Here is a 16,995-nt window from a genome sequence, read left to right as displayed (position 1 = left end):
CACTTTCTGACATGTGGCCAGACGCCCACAAAGCCTTTTAATAGCTGCAGAGCACAGGATGTGCTGAAGGATGTCCCACGAGAAGCATGTTATCATTTAGGTTTGAAAGGGCCTTAGCTCAATTATTTATAGACTCAGGCAGGAATTCTGTCATTCTGGGCATAAAAATGTATTAAAAAATGATGATGCACTTGACAGGAAATACTGAAGGTTTAATTATACCCAGAATGAAGGACAAGATTAAAATCCATGAATCTCAGTCAGTCACCTATGACCCAGTGGGTCAGCCTGTAGGTGGGAGACACACTACACTTTTATGCCCGGCTGCTGCCAGGGTGCTCGTTGTTGTACACACGGCCCTTGGTGTCTGGCTCTGACAGCAATGATTGTTGTTGTTGTTTTTTTTATTTTGGCTAAACATCAAATTTACCATTTTAACCATTTAACCATTTTTAACTGTACAGCTTAGTGGCGTTAAGTACATTCCATTGTTGTGCAGCCATCACCATCAACCATCTCTAGGACTTTTTCATCTTCCCAAACTAGAATTCTGTCCCCATTAGATAATCACTTCCCATTCTTTGCTCCCCTCAGCCCCTGGCAACCTCCATTCTACTTTATGTCTCTGTGAATTTGACTCCTCTAGGGACCTCATATAGGAGGAATCATACAGTATTTATCTTTCTATAACTGGCTGATTTCACTTAGCAGAATGTCCTCAAAGTTCATCCATGTGGCATGTGTCAATTTCCTCCTTTTTTAAGGCCAAATAATATTCCACTGTATGTATATTCCACATTTGGTTTATCCATTCATCTGGTCAATGGACACGGGTTGCTACCACCTTTTGGCTATTGTGAATAGTGCTGCTACGAACATGGGTGTACAAATACCCAAGTCCCTGCTTTTTTGGAGATATATGTTATATATATAAATATATATAAATAAATATATATATATATATATATATAAATACATAAATAAATATATATATATATATATATAATTTTTTGGATATATACCCAGAAGTGGAATTGCTGGATCATATGTTTAATTTTTTGAGTGACCTTCATACCAGTTCCCACAGCAGCAACATCATTTTATGTTCCTGCCAGCAATGCACAAGTATTCCAGTTTCTCCACGTCCTTGCCAGCACTTACTATTTTAGGCTTAGTTTAAAATTTTATTTTAATAATAGTCATCCTGATAGGTATGACATGGCATCTCATTGTGGCTTCAACAGGAATGATCATTTATACTTGTAGAGTGTTTTGCTTTTTTATTTCAAATTCCTTTCACATATGAGTTTACATTTGATCCCCTCGTAGGTGATGGGTGTTCATTGTGACTCTAATGCCAGGTGCCCCAGTCTGGATTCGTCCAGTTTCTTCCAGCATCCAGAGCTTATGCTACAAACTAGATCCACTGCCCACAGCCACCTCCCAGCTGTGTGACCTCAGACAGGCCACTTAACCTCTCTGGTCTTAGGTTTTTCACCTGTAAAATGGGAATCATAATGATTCCTACCATATTAAAATATTAATATGCTCAAAATCATAGAACAGGACCAGACGCTTAGCAAACACTCCAGAAGTGTTAGTTGGGGCTATTATTATTACTTTTACAATCTTCCTACCTTGGCAATAACATCACCCCGTCACCAGCCTCAGAGTCAGTGTCTTCAAATTGTGTGTGCTCTTCTTGAAAACGCTTCTCGGGTTCCCACCTTCCTTCCATCCCACCTCAGCTCTTCCCAGGATTCTTTACCACAGAGATTCACTTTCACATTAGACCCCTAAGTATTTGCCCAGCAACACTTCTTCCTCCAGTTTCTCCTTAAATAAGATCATATTACTGTTCCAAAACTATTTTCATCCCCTTTTTCTCTAGCTTCAAAAGCTACATTGGGTCCTAATGACAGAGCAGAATACATTCCAGTCATGCTGGCTGGTTTTCCTGTGTGACTTTTCATTCTTGTTTTGTATTTAACAATGAATTTGTTGAGGTATAACATACCTCCAGTAGAGTGCACAAATATTCAGTGTAAAACTCACTGAAATTTTACACGTGCACACGCTGAATAGCTGACACCCAGATCAAGACTTAGAACATTACCAGACCCCAGAATGCCCTCTGTGCCTTCCCAAGCTGGTAAAACCCCACCCTGTTCTTGAACTTCTCATAAATGGGAGGATATATGCTGTCCTTGTGCCTGCCTTTTTCCTTTCCCTCATCATATTCTCTTTGACCTTAATTCCTGCTGTTGTCTGTTCTTTTTTACTGATCAGTGGTACCCAGGGAGTGTGATACCACATAGCTGCTATGCATATTCTTGTGCGTGTCTTCCAGGGAACGTGTGCATCATTCCTCTGGGGTATGTACCTTAGTGTGCAGTGGTGGTCAAAGTGTAGGCTATGTTTCTTATTTTATTAAAAGTTTTCTCTGTGACTATAAATGTTCCCCTTGATTCATTGAGGTCTGACTTACATCAATAAAATCCACCCATTTTAAGTGTACAGTTTGATTAATGTCGGCAATTGTATAGTCATTTAATTACCACCACAAAGAAGATACAGAACATTTTTATCTCCCCTTCCAAATTCCCTTATGCTTTTTGTAGTCAATAGCCATCCCCAAGTCTGCCCCAGGCAACCATAGCACTTTCTGGTCCTATAATTTTGCCTTTTCTATAATTTCACATAAATAGATTCATACCAAATGAGGTCTTCTGCGTCTGCCTTCTTTCATTCAGCACAATGCTCTGAGGGCCCCCATGTTGTTGTGTGTCATTGCTGGTAGGGATGCAAAATGGCACAGCACTTTGGAAAACAGTTGGGCAGTTTTTTTTAATAAGTTAATATAAATTTACCATACAACCCAGCAAAACATATGTCCACAGTAGGTCAGTGTTCATAGCATTATAATTCATGATAGACCCAAGCTAGAAACAACTCAACCATCAACCAACCAATGAATAAATAAACAAATTCTGGTATGTACCTGCTATAAATACCACTCAGTGATAAAAAAGAATGAATTACTGATGCATGTGACCACATGGACTAATTTCTTGTTCTATTAAACTTTTTTTCTTTTAAAAATTTGATTAAAACAATAGATGCTTATTGTAACATGTCAAATAGTATAGAAGTACAGAAAGAAAAGATAAAGTTTCTCTCTGTTCCAATCACACCTACTTGAGGTAAGGTAACAGGTAACCACATTTTTTTGTATTCACACACTACACACACACAGATGCACCACATATCACACACCACACACATATAGCACACACATACACACAAACACACACACAGGAACTCCCCATCTGTTTGTAAAAACGGATTGGTACCACACTCATTTCTCCACAATTTGCCTTCCTTAGGAACAGATCAGTAGCTTTGGGTCTAACTCATTTTTTTATAGTTGCAAGTCATTATGGCTACATGACAATTTAGTCAACTCTTCCCATTTTTGTTGTTTTGCTGGACAAAGCCACGCTGCAAGGTCACACGGGTCTCTATCCTTTGCGCTGGAGATCTGATTTCCATAGGATTCTTCGATGTGGGGCTGCTACAGGGTCGCTTCTCAAGTTCACACCATCTTGAGCAATTTATGAACGCAGTCCTTTCTTCACAAATTTGTAGCACGGGGTCTTAATGTTGTTAATTTACCAGTTTTATGGTCAAAACAATGTTGCTGTTGTTTTCCTTTGAGGTTTTTGTGTTCCAGAAAGGTGGCATCTTCTCACACATATTTGTTGGCCGGTTTCATTTCCTTTTTAATGAATCACTTTTACATCACTTGCCCGTTTTTCTATTGGGTACTTTTTCATTTTCTTATCAACTTTGGGGCACTTTTTGCACATTTTATATGTGCTGGAAATATTTTGCAACACAATATCTCCCTCACTGTGAGATTATATTAATGAGTTTTTAATATTTCACTTTACTTTTTATATTTGGGTCTTTTTTTCACCTGTAATAAGATACAGGTGCCCAAACTGGAATCTCCCACTGAGTTGAAATTCCACCTTATCATCTACTAAATTCCCTTATCTCTTTGGCTCTGTTTCTGGGCCCTATTTAAGTCTGCTGATGGATTTTTCTTCGGTACCAATAACCTACGGTTCTGATCTTTGTGGTGATGGTATCATATTTCTGATCTCATAGGAGGTGTTGCCCCTTGCTAGACTTTCTTTCTGTTTAAAAACATTTCTTCACAATTTCTGAATTTTCTTATGCAGTCTAACATCATACTGCTCAGTGCAAAAAGATCTCATTAGGATTACAATTATAATCAAATTAATTTATTGCTTTGGAGAGAATTTATATTTAATATTAGTATGTCTTTATATCTGGGGACGTTTATTCAGACCTTGTTATGTCCTGTGGTAACATTTTAGCTTGTCTTCATGCAGGCCGTGCCCCACGTGTTACACTCCATCCTGTGTCTTGCACAGTTTTGGCCTCGATGTGCATGGGGTTCCCCACCCTTCACCCCACTATTCCCCTTTCTATGTATTCACTGCTGTTGGAAGGAAAAGAGCCTTTCTTATTTGTTTCGACATTACCAAACCTTCATATTATTTCCCAATAGTTTTTTTTCCTTATGTCTCTTCAACAACACAATTTCCCCCAGCGTTCATGACACCACTCTTGTGGCTTACTTGCCTGCATCCTTGGTTCCCGTTCAAGGTCTTGCTTCTGGGCATCCTCTGTGTTCTGTAGCTGCCTTCCAGGCCCAACCTCCCTTCTCTTCATTTCTGTGTCTTTGCTTGCCCTCCCCTGTCCTGCACTGGGCTTGGCACTCTTCTCAACAGAGAGCTTGCCAAAACCCCTGGGGCGGGGAGCCAGCCTGTGCCCAGAGGGCCAAGGATTTCCCTGCTCTGACCCCGCACTTGGAAACCCGTGGTCTTTCCTTTCTCTGAGACCATGTCACATAGTGTGGGGCTGGATGTGGTCCTTCCTTCTCCTCACTTCGTGCATTTGGTTTCCCTTCTCATGTCAGTTCTGAGCCCACCCTGTGCGGACGGCTCTTCTTGTCCGTCCCTGCTGCCCACAGGGTCTGGCTGCTCTGCACACGCTCGAGCCCCATGAGGGAAGGGCTGGCCCAGGCCCACCCCAGTGCCAGTGCTGGCCTCGTGGTCTCGGCTGACCTGCCGGCCTCCCCAGCAGAGGGAAATGGACAGGGGTTTGATGTCTGCCTCCCGTGTCTTGTCGTCTTAGTGAGACGCTGCATCTGAAGGCCCTCTCCTGACCTGGCTCATCAATGCTGTGCGCCCATCCATCGTGTGTGTTCATGGGATTCTGTGTGGACCTGATGATGTGCTTCGGTAGCTTTGGAAGGCAGCTCGGAGTGTTGAGCATCCTCCCGAGAGATGAAGTCTCAGGGTTCTGGAGCCGTGCCCAGTGTCACCGAGCAGTGCTGCACACCCAGTGGTGCTGCCCCTGGTGGTTGTGCACTGTAACAACGGGGCAAGATCACAACCCACACCCGGATGTCCCGGCCTGACAGGGCTCGTCCCTTCTTCCTGTGTGACCGTGGGGTGCCCGCTTCTTTGCTCACGGAGGCTGATGGCAGGATGGCCCCTGGGTCACTGGGTGCATCTGATGAGTTAAGGTGGCCAGGGCCTCCCCACCACAGCCTCTAAGGAGACTCAGGGCTGGGAAAGGCCCGGCTGTGGAGGCTCGAGGACCTAATTCAGATTTTGACTCTTCTAATGCGATGTGATTCTGGGAAGAATTAAGTACCTTCTCTGAGCTTAATTCCTTTTATCTTAGTTTATTTTTCCCCAAGGGGAAGGATGGTGCCTACATCTCAGGGGTGGCAGCTCAGGGAGATGAGGGGCGTGGAGGCACACAGCAGAGGCTAGCTCCCTCACTCTTGGGGTGCTGACTTAGCACAGTGTCTGTGTGTGTGTGCGTGTGCGTGTGAGCCCCCTTCTTACAGCTTAAATTCCTCATTTGCAGGGAGCCTGAACACCCACCCTCCAGGTCCCAGATCCCCAGTCCCCTCTCGCTCTGCCTCTTAAATTGAGAATTACCTCCACACAGCAACTGCCCAAGTATATTTCTTTGAAAGTTTATCTCTAATGTTTCCCTCACGGCCCTGTCTTGTGCCCTCTTGTCCTTTCTCCTCCACAAGTTCAACAAGAGGGACTTGGTTTTCACACCTACATGGAAACAGGCAAATACGGACAGAAAGCCAGACAAGAGGACTAAGAAGGGAACTCTCTCCAAATAGAGGCGCCTATGATGAATGGAGCTCGTTGAATGATCAGAGAAAGGAAACAGAGCTTGTCTAGATAAAAATCACCATGAGTCTGTGCCTCCCCCAGGAAGGGGTGGGATTAACACCATTTATACCTGAGGACGAATAAAACCAGCATGTGCTCTCTTGCCTTGCAGATGTACTCTCTCACTGAAAGGCACTTTCTGAGGATCCGCGGAGGGGGGCCCCATGCCCCAGGAGCACTCCTCGCCACCTCTGAGGCCCCCGCGCTCCGAATTCTCCAACCCTCCGCCAGCCAGCCGGCCTGCTCATGTCCCTCCTGCGGCTCCTCCCCTGACCCCTGTCCTGCACTTCCCCACCTCTTTGGGGGGCCTCCCTGTCCTTTCCCACGGGGCCTGGCAATCATCCTTTTGACTGATTGCCTTGTAGCTCTTTCCTGATATTAAACATATTTCTGAGAAAATGTCTATGGAGCATTTATTTCTAGGAATTTGTACTTTGGCTTCCTGAATTCCATGCCGCTCGTCTTCTAGAGTTATATAATAATCTGTCGTTGTCTTATTAATAAAATGGTGACAAGAGAGGACGTTTTGGGACCAGCGAAGTAGACCGCCGAAAGAGGTGGGCGTGGGTGTGTGGGTGGGCGGAGTCACCTGGCTCTCCTTCCCCTCCCCTCCTCTGACTCCCCAGGGCTCCTTCCCCGCCTGTGACCCTCAGCAGCTGCCCCGACAGGGGGAGCTCACTAAGAGGGACCCTTGCCCCGGGCTTCCCTGGTGGCGCAGTGGCTGAGAGTCTGCCTGCCGGTGCAGGGGACACGGGTTCGTGCCTCGGTCCGGGAAGATCCCACGTGCCACGGAGCGGCTGGGCCCGTGAGCCATGGCCGCTGAGCCTGCGCGTCCGGAGCTTGTGCTCCGCAACGGGAGAGGCCACAGCAGTGAGAGGCCCGCGTACCGCCAAAAAAAAAAAAAAAAAAAAAAAAGAGGGCCCGCCCCCCACCAAGAGTAGAGAGGAGGAGCTGTCTGACTGAGACGGCCTCCGGAGTTGCTGTGAGGCTGGCATTAGCTCCCCGCTCCCCAGTGCACCTTGATATCGGGGGCCACAGGGGGAAACACCAGGGTGGGCAGGAGGCAGAGGACAGGAGAGAGGTTTAGGCCAGAGCCTTTACTGGGGTCTCCATGGGAAAGGCAAGGCAGGGCAGGGTGGACAGCTCAGGATGGCTAGTTCGGGCACCTCCTGCGGGCTCTGAGCTATAGGGCTGGTCGCAGTTGCCTGGCACCTGGTCCTGAGATGAGTAAGGCGGAGGAATATTGCCTCTGGGGCCAGGAGAGGAGGCCTGTCCCTGCACTGGTTAATCTGCATGTCATAGGTGATCCGACTGGGCCCTTTGCTGTCTCTAAGAATTGACTAACCCCAGAGGGGTGGTGTCTCTCCAGCTAGAAAAGTTCTTTAAGATGTCAAAATGTCATGCTATACAGAAAATAATGTCAGAGGACGTGTCTGTGTGTGACACAGGGCTGTTAACAGGGCTGCATTCGAGATCCTGTTGGCTGAGCCTATTTTTAGCTGCCTGCTCCAAGACCTGCATCCATCCACCCACAGGATCCTAAAAGGAAAGATCTCATTGGGAAATGGGTTCTCAGTCTGCAGTGCGGTAGAGAGCACAGCACGGGATCAGGCATGGCCCAGGTGTCTGAGCTGCCTGGCCCAAGTGTCACCCACAATGATGTAGCTGCCATTTTACAAAGAAAAGTGAACACAGAGGACGGAGGGAAGGAAGACCAGGTGTTTGTTTGGTCCAGGTTTAGGCGGTTCAGTCAAGACTAGAGCCACAGAGAGACTTGGTGATGGAGGCCTGCCCTACATGATGGGAAATCCTGGGCCTAGGCTTCTCCCAGGGAGTATGGGAACAGGCCCCTTCCTGCTTCCTGCCGCCTCCCAGACACCCACACAGCATCAGCACTTATAATTAGTGTGCATTTCCTGGAGTTTTTATATGCCTGGAATCATGCAGCACATACTCTTTTTTGTCTGATCTCCTTCATGCCACATAATTTTGTTCAGGCTGGTTGATGTTGTGTGTGTGTCCCTGCTCTTTTTCACTCCCAGCACAGTTTCACTTGAGCCCTCTGAACGTGGTTTGTTTATCCACTCAATGTAGATTTTGTACGTATGGCACCTGGTTTCTGGTTCCCACGGTTCCCATCTTGCACACCACTTCTGGTGGGTTAGAATTGGTGTTGAGGATTTCCAAGGCCTTACGTGGTCCTGTGATTGTTAGAACTCTAAGATTCTGAGTCCTATTGTGGGTGACCTTGCTGAGGAACAAGCAGATGGGCTCTCCCTAGGTCCAGAGAGAGACTGGAGTTCAGAAAACGTGCCATCTCCGTGGACCTCCCACGTGGCCTGTTCTTAAAGCTGTGGGTTCACTCCCTGGGCTCTGAGCAGGCTTAGGCGCTTGCTGGCTGTGTGATCTCAGGCACGTTGCTTAACTACTCTGTGCCTCCATCTCCTCAACTATAAAACCAGCATCAATGCTCCTACCTTCCAAGGATGTGTGAGGATTAAATGAGGCCATCCCTTGAAAGCACATAGAACAGAGCCTGGCAAAAGTCAGGTCCCCTTGTGTTTTTGGTATGTGTATCCAAAGGGTCAGAGACTTTGGGGTCAGGTTTGCTTGCTTCTGTATTTCCACTTTGCTATTAGGAAGCAGATTTCAGCAGAGTTGGGCTCTTTAGAGCTTGTGGTAGTTGGTCTCAGAAGATGCATCTCTCCAAAAAGCTGGCAGTAAAGACGGATATATGCAAAGTTTCCAAGGTCTGTGGATTCCACGCTACTTTGGGCAACCCCTTTCAGCCCCTTCGTGGCTGGCGTTCTGAAGGCAAGTGGCACCATCTTGCCTGGAGCACAGTGCGGTTGGGTGGACCCATCCCGATTATTTGAGACCTTGCTTTTTATAAAATTGTACCTGCCATAAACAGCAATTATGAGGTGTAACTTTCTTTTTGATTGGCTTATCAGCATCTTGAAGCAGCTGAATTGGGAGTAGAGAACTTTTTCTAACCCAACGATTAGAATTTTAAAAGGGAAAAGAAAATTCATTGAAAGTGTTCATAAGAATGAAGCAAGTCCCTGATCTCTCAAACAAAGATGTCTGTGACACCACCTGTGACCTTGAGCGAACTTTAGTTATTTAAACCATTAGGAATATTAGCTTCAATATTGTCTCGGGAGGGCTTTATTCTTTGGTTCTACATTTTTAGCAATCCTAAGGGTTTATCTTTCATTTTGTGAGATATTGTACAGCAAGGTTAAGGAATCTCTTTTCTAGTTTCCTATTGGGCTTTTTTTCAAAATGAGAAATTATAGGATACTGGTTTTTTTTTGCATCTGTTTAATAATCATCAATCAGTAGTTATTGACACCTACTATGTATGTGTGTCTGGGGCAAATCACAAACATTGGGAATGTTGGGATAAAAATGGCAGGGGTGATTCTGTAAAATTATGACAATTAGGGAACTTGCTTTGGCATCTCACTGATTTTTCAAGTGGTGCACAGATTTCAAAATTCATGGCTATACTTATGCTTGCAACATACCTATTGTTGGAAGATTTAAGTGGTTTCAACCTGTTCTGGTGAAATTACTTTTGACAAATTAAGGTATTTTTGATGCCTAAAATTGTGTTTAACTCTGTATGATGCTTTAGGTTGTAGGTGCTGGGAAGTTTCGATTAATTTGTGCGGATGAAGCTGGGAAGAAGCCATTTGCTCTAAGTGCCCCTCTTAGCACTCTGGGCCCCCACATGCCCTCTCACCCTGGCTGGCAGCCTCCTGGCCCCATCCTTGCTGTGTGTTGGCTCTCATACATTGCCTGCCTGTCTCATGGCTTCACGATGGAGATAATTGGCTGCTTTCATGCCTCCTTGGGGAGGGAGAGAGGCTGTCCCCATGGTGAGAGTGAGCTGTCTATAGCCCTACCCTCAGCTATACTCTCCATGATCAGGCAGACCTGTGAGTTTTCTTCTCCAAATGGGCCTCTTTTCATTGTCATTTTCACCACAGAAATCTGGGCTGGTCTCCCTGCCTGCTGTTTCTCAGCCTTTTCTGTGCCTTGCACACTGCTGCTAGGTTAATGTCCATTCAATCCTGTTTCGATCATATTAGCCCTATTTAAAAGGCCTCTGCTGTTTATCACCCCTCAGCACATCCCTGGATGCTTCTCGGACCTGAGTCTGAATTCTAAATTCCTCTGCCTCTCTTTGCTGTCCTTCTGCAAATCTGACCCAGTCTGCCATTTCCCGGCACAGCCACTGCTCGACAAGGCTGCTCCTCTGGGCCCAGTTCCAATCTGTACTTTCTCCAGAGATCTTCTACCGCCCCTGGTTTCCAGCTCCTTTAGTGATGAGGCTTCTCCGTGGACTGGGTGTACACGCCCTCTCGTTTCTCTGAAAGACAGAATTGCCCTCTAGTAGTTAATAGTGCCCATGCTGTGGCTACTTTTTTCTCTAGGCTATTCCATGAGTTGTTAATCTCCTCCGCTGCCCTGTAGGTTTCTTGAGAACACAGAATGTCTTGCCTTCTCCATGGTGGTCAGGGCTGTGATGGATTTGGTGTGGGCGTGGCACAGGAGGATCAAGGACAGTTCCTGGGTGGGGGTAAGGGCAGCTCTCTAGAGGACCATGGTCTCGTTTTCCGCCATGGGAAGACCAGGGTAGGAATGCTTTTGGTGGAGACAGTCAAGGCTTTGTTTGAAAAGATTAAGTCTGAGGAGACTTTAGACAATGAGCTGGAGATATCAATTGGATGTGGTAATTGTCTATAAGATCTTGGTACCAACATCCCGGGAGATGGAAGACAAATGAGGCTGGAGATAAAGACAAATGAGACCTTTGGAGCTAGAGACAATAAGACACCTTAGAACAGGAGTGGATGGAGGTAACTGCAGAGTAAAATTAGACTCTGTCTTTGTTTAGCTGAGATCCAAGTCAGGGCATGGCTCCAGCAGTCCCGAAGGGCTATGGTGTGGGACCACCCAGGCAGGGTTTGGGAAGACAAGATGGGTGTGGAAATCTATTTTGCTGTTATTTGTCCAACACTCACCTGGAAAGTATAATGAATGAGGCTGGGAATTACAGAGAGGATTTCTTTGGCTGGAGTCCTGTGTCCTGTGATCCCTACCCTGATAATGTGGGAGGGGCCAGGTGGTTCCCCCTTGCTTCAGATAGAGCGAGGGGCTTTCAGCAAATGACACTGACTTTGGCATGTGTCACCCAGAGCCTGGGGAGCCCATTGGGCCACACCACTGAGACCTGAAGCAGGAGTGGGTGTGTTTGGGGAGAAACTACCTCCCGCTGATGGAAGGTGCTGTGGGCAGGAGGCACCCTAATGGGGCCATGAGCCCACTGGACTCACCCTGGAATGCTTACTGCTAAAGATTGGGGCCGTGTCAGCAGCAAGAGGCTGGACCTGCCCCATGGGTGTTGGTGCCAGGAGGGGGAAGGTGTGTGGGCGGATGAAGAACAGACACTGTCCATTTCACAGCATGGGCACCCTAATATTCCCAGGGTTGGCGGAGGAGCCTTAAAGAAACAAGGAAAGTGGCTGTGGGAGGAGTTGGCTGCAAACCTCAGCCCTGGCCAGACAGCCCAGCTGGGGCTGTCAGTGTCACTCAGTGCTCCCTGACTTCTTCATAGGCACCCCCAGACCACCATCCCAGCCAAGGGGTCAGAAGCTGCAGCCAGAAGGTTGGGAGGTACCTCCTTCTTTGACCACTGGGAGGTTTTGAGCCCCAGACAGTGCTAAGGGAAGGAGGAGAGCTCTAACTTTAAATGATGTTCTGGGTTTTTATTATTATGCTAAGGCTAAGAATTTTTACCTCTAAAAATAGGAAAATGGAGTAAGTTGTAAGTTATTGAGGATATTTTCTTCTCTGGAAGTGAGTGGACTAGATACGGGGCATGCCTAGGGCTCCGTCCAGGGCCAGGGAGGAGCTGGCCCCGAGTGGATTTAGACAGAAGACATTGGGGCAGTAAACTCGTTCTCAGATTGTACCATCCACTCATGCAGGTCACACAGAGGACAGAGAGGAGGTGGGTGGAACGGATCCTTGGGGCTCTCCGTGGTTTAGAGGCAGAGTCACGGAGAAGGTGAGAAACTGACCACAAGCACCCAGGATGGTGGGGGATGTCAGAGGACTGTGGGATCAAGAAGTCAAGAAAAAGAAGTGTGTCAAGGAAGTGAGGACAGCAGATCGCCTGTCGATTTGGTGCCAGGGAGGGTGTTGGCGACTTTGCAGAAGAGTTAGTAGGAACAAGAGTGGCCTGGGGGGAGCTGAGGAGAAAAGGGAGGTGAGAGTGGAGAGGGCACCATCAACAACGCTGTTGACGGTCCATTTTATGGAGGAACCATAATTTATTGAACTGGCCCCTGATAGGTATTGATTGTTTCCTATCATTCTATTAAAACATTGCAGCAATCAATAGTGTGTACGTGAATCTTCTGGCCTGTTTCTGAGAGTATTTAGAGGATGCATTCCCAGAAGTAGAACTGCTGGATGAAAGGGTTTTGTTAGGAATATGACCAATCTGCCCCCACAGAGGCTGCACCAAGCTACATTCTCACTGATGTGGGATACTTTACTGACAAGTTCTTATCAAGCTTAAATCTTTGGCTGTGAAAATTAACTTTTAGTATAGGTTTTAATTTGTATTCTTATTATGAGTAAAGCTGAGAATCTTTTCATATTTTCAAGTGCCATTTATCCCCTGTGTAAACTCTTTGCTCATATCTTTTACTCATTTTCTATTGGGTTTTTGATGTTTTCCTTATTGACTTATATTAGGACAATTATCTCTTCGGCTGTGAAATGTTACCATTTTTTTTCTTGCGCATAAAGTTTTATTGTTATGATATTGTGTCAATATTTTCTTTTATGGTTTCTGTATCATTCTAAGATTCAGAGATTAAAAATGTCTTCCCAATTTTCTTTTAGTACTTTTATGGTTCATCACAAACAAATTAAATTTGCAATCCATCTAGGATTTATTTGCATGTAAGGCATAAGATAGGAACTCAACTTACTTTTTCCTGGATAGTTGCCCAGGCACTCAAATGCCACTCACTGGGTAACTCTTCCCCACTACTGACATGCATTACAGCATTTATTCTGTAGGGAAGGAAAAAAACTTTTGTGCTCTGCCCTCCTATATTCTTTGGCTGGGACCCTGCAAATTAGACTAACAGAAGACAGATTAACAAGAGAAAACCAAACTTGATTAAAGCACGAAATGCACATGCTCGCAGTGAAATTCAGTGATGAGTAACTCAAAGAAGTGGTTAGAACTTGGGCTTATATCTTAAACGAAGATGAGAAATCTGTACAGAATTGACAAGCCACAGAAAAAAAGACTTTGAGTTTCTGGGGGTGACAAGCTGTGGGAAGGTAAATGTATGAGGAAACTTATGGAAGATAAGAGCCAGTAACAAGGTTTGTTATGCAGATTCCTCTGGTGCATCTCTTAGTTGATCAGGGTCTAGAGTTGTCTCCAGTGATTAATGTCTGTCCTTCTTGGTAGAGAGGGGAAGGGGATGCCTTTACAAATTTATGTCCTGCTTTTAGGCCAACAGGGGAAGTGCAGGGACTTTTCTTGTATCTGCTTCTTCTCAATTGCCTTCAGCTCAACATGGTCCTTATACCAGAGAGACATATTTGGGGGTAGCATGTACTACTTATATCCACAAGTTCTACATACCTCTCCTTCTTGTTTCTTCAGGAAATTGATTGCAATGTACCATTATATGTGTTCATTTGTTGCACCCCCCCCACACACTAGAATAGGAGTGAATGAGTGTAGAAGTAACCCAGATGTCCTATTTTTTTTTATTTCAAAATAAAAAGTCTGTGAAATATGAATGTGTGTGTGTGTGTATGTGTGTTTGGGGAGGCTGGGTGGGTAGCAATGAGATGGGTGAGTAGAGAGTAAGATGGTGCTGCATGATTTCAAAGGATCCAGTACTACATTCTAATGAAAAAGCTATTAAAATATCAAAGGTACTGGCTCTAATGATGAGAATTTTAGACAAAAGGGGAAGATGGTGCACTCATGAGAAAGTAAGGATTAGCATTTGGGGCTGGCTTCAGTTACTTTCAGATGACTCTGGAGGTGCCAAATATTCCATTTTCATATTAACTGAACTCCAAGGTCATGGGTTGGCTTACCAAAATGGGGTCTTACTGGAAAGAATGTTAGGAAGCACTCTCCATTACTAAAAACAGGGCAAAGTCACTACCTGAGGCTCAAACTGAGATTAAATGGATTTACACAAAGCTAAATAATTATTGCTAAGAGAACCAATTAAAATAGCACTACTCACCAAAATGCACTCTGCTAGGCAATAAGGAGAGATGATAAGAATGGTTATATTTAAATTAGATTTTGGAGTTCAAGTTACTAATTTCAGTCATCTAACTATTGCAATTACTAATAGTTATGTCATACTTCTATTTCAAACAGAAATAGATACCATCAACCTGGTTGAAGTGAGAATTCACACACACACAATTTATATGAGCATCAGAAACAAATTTTTGCCAGTGATGAAAGGAGAGCATTCTTCTGAAAAGCAGCTTGGTTTGCAAATCTCTTTGAGAATTCTAAAGGTTGGCTGACGGGGGGATCCCTAGGACTTTCTTGAGTCCATGAGCTCTGATAAATTTCTGGAACGTCTTACATTTGCAAAATTTAAGGCCAAAATATTGAGTCTCTGAATGTTCTCTGAGATGCTTGCTTGCCTCTCTGTGGGAGGATTTGTTTGATAGACCATGTTTATTATTTGGAACATTTTCTCCACAATCCCACTCTTAATGCTCACTGGTTGTTTCCACCTCCGTCTCCCAAAGTGGCACATAAGCAGCAAGGCCTTCTGCCCAAGCTTCATAGCCTGACTAGATTAGACGTTTGACGATGTATAACCTATATAATATATTAGACATTTCCTTTTTGAAAACTGTCATCCAAGACTGATTTTTTTCCCTTATCCTCTACGTCAGTGGATGGGAAAAGAAATACAATGCTTACTAGGGGTATTTTTTTTTTTTTTTTTTTTGCGGTACGCGGGCCTCTCACTGTTGTGGCCTCTCCCGTTGCGGAGCAACAGGCTCCGGACGCGCAGGCTCAGTGGCCATGGCTCACGGGCCCAGCCGCTCCGCGGCATGTGGGATCCTCCCACACCGGGGCACGAACCCGTGTCCCCTGCATCGGCAGGCGGACTCTCAACCACTGCGCCACCAGGGAAGCCCACTAGGGGTATTTAAGGAATGACTTACTGGAAACTTTCCACCAAATAATGTCTTTCCAGCCTATTGGGACTATCAGGGACTGAGCTGCTTTGCTCAGCTAAATGTATCATTTAAAATAATAAGCACAGTGCAGACACACATCAAGCTTTAAAAATTAAACAGATAAAATATAGATACTTTTTATACATGTTTCTCTAGAGAAACAACTTGACTCTCTTCAATAAGGAATTTACCTTTAGAAAATACTTTGGATGATTATTTTGATAGAACCACTTTTAGAATATTATTACAAAATAAATGACTAAGGATAAACATCAAAAAAACACTTGTTTCTTTCAAACAAACTTTTTCTGAGTCATGGTGATTCATAATCCATAGTTTTTATGGCATCTGAACTTTTAAAATAGTATTTCTTTCTTCTCTCTGTACAATGAATTGAATGGCAAATGTGAAGCTTATCTTAATAGTCTCTCACCTAATTTGACAAGGTCATATTTCTCTTAAAAGCATTGTATTGTGACACTAATTATGTTTCTAGGTGATAGAAAATAATTTCAAGAAATATTCAGCTGAGAAAGTTTGTGGAATGTTTCTAAGGACCTATTATCTTCTCTATCATTCAGTGTTTCTCCATATTCCCATTTATTTTCCTGTGTTCTTTTACTGTTTTGTCCTTCCCCATGTGGGAGTTGAAAAGTTCACCCAGCTCCTTTCTGGGCTCCTGACTTTGGATCCGCCTTTGGCATATCACCCATTATTTCTCACTGAGGCCGAGTTACAAAGTTGGGCTATGCTTGCTTTCAAGCACCTGCCCAAGCCACGTCCCCACCAGCCTCCAGCTTCTGGACTGTAGCAGTCTCTGTCTAGTCTTACTTTTTCACCCTCCCACTGCTCCCGTGCCCTCCTGCCCCGGGCAGACCTGTGGGTCAGACCCTCTGCAGCTGGTCCTTCTGTCAGGCCCCCTTGGTACCTAGGATGCTCCTTGCCTCCTTCCTCAAGACAGTGCCCAGCGCATTGTAGATGCTTTAGAAATGCCTACGCAGAGCCTCATTTCTGGCTCATTTTTGTACCCCTGGAGTTCCTGTCCTCCTTCAAAACCCTCTTGATTTTATGATATTTAGTAACTGCACAAGCTGGGAATAAAACTCAGAGGACCAAATTTCTTTTAATTACATTCTGACTCACTTCAGAAAGATCTTAATCAATAGCAATGCTTGATTAGGTTTGGGCCTTGTGCCATGACCATGGCCATGGATAGGACATCCAGAAGAGTACACTTCAGCACTTCAGGGTACTGATTTTCTAAAATATAATCTTAACCAAACATTAAAAACAGAAAAAAGAAAGTGTGGCATCGATTCATATCCCACCCTTAGGATACAACCACAGCAACAGAAAGAATTAGGATACTGCCAGCCAGAGGCTCTAAGATGTGGTTTGCTTAGTTTTGTTTTTTGCACGT

The 16,995-nt window shown here is 44.9% G+C and overlaps 1 protein-coding gene across 1 annotated transcript in view; it reads left to right on the top strand.

The window, feature by feature from the left end:
* Positions 1–16,995, top strand: part of SHC3 (SHC adaptor protein 3) — a 142,446-nt gene that overhangs the window by 62,946 nt on the left and 62,505 nt on the right. The gene's annotated exons all lie outside the window — the stretch shown is intronic.

The sequence above is a fragment of the Phocoena sinus genome, chromosome 6 (assembly GCF_008692025.1).
Source record: "Phocoena sinus isolate mPhoSin1 chromosome 6, mPhoSin1.pri, whole genome shotgun sequence".
Classification (NCBI taxonomy): Eukaryota; Metazoa; Chordata; class Mammalia; order Artiodactyla; family Phocoenidae; genus Phocoena; species Phocoena sinus.
The sequence above is the reverse complement of the archived record's forward strand: the minus strand, read 5'-3'. Positions and strand labels throughout refer to the sequence as shown.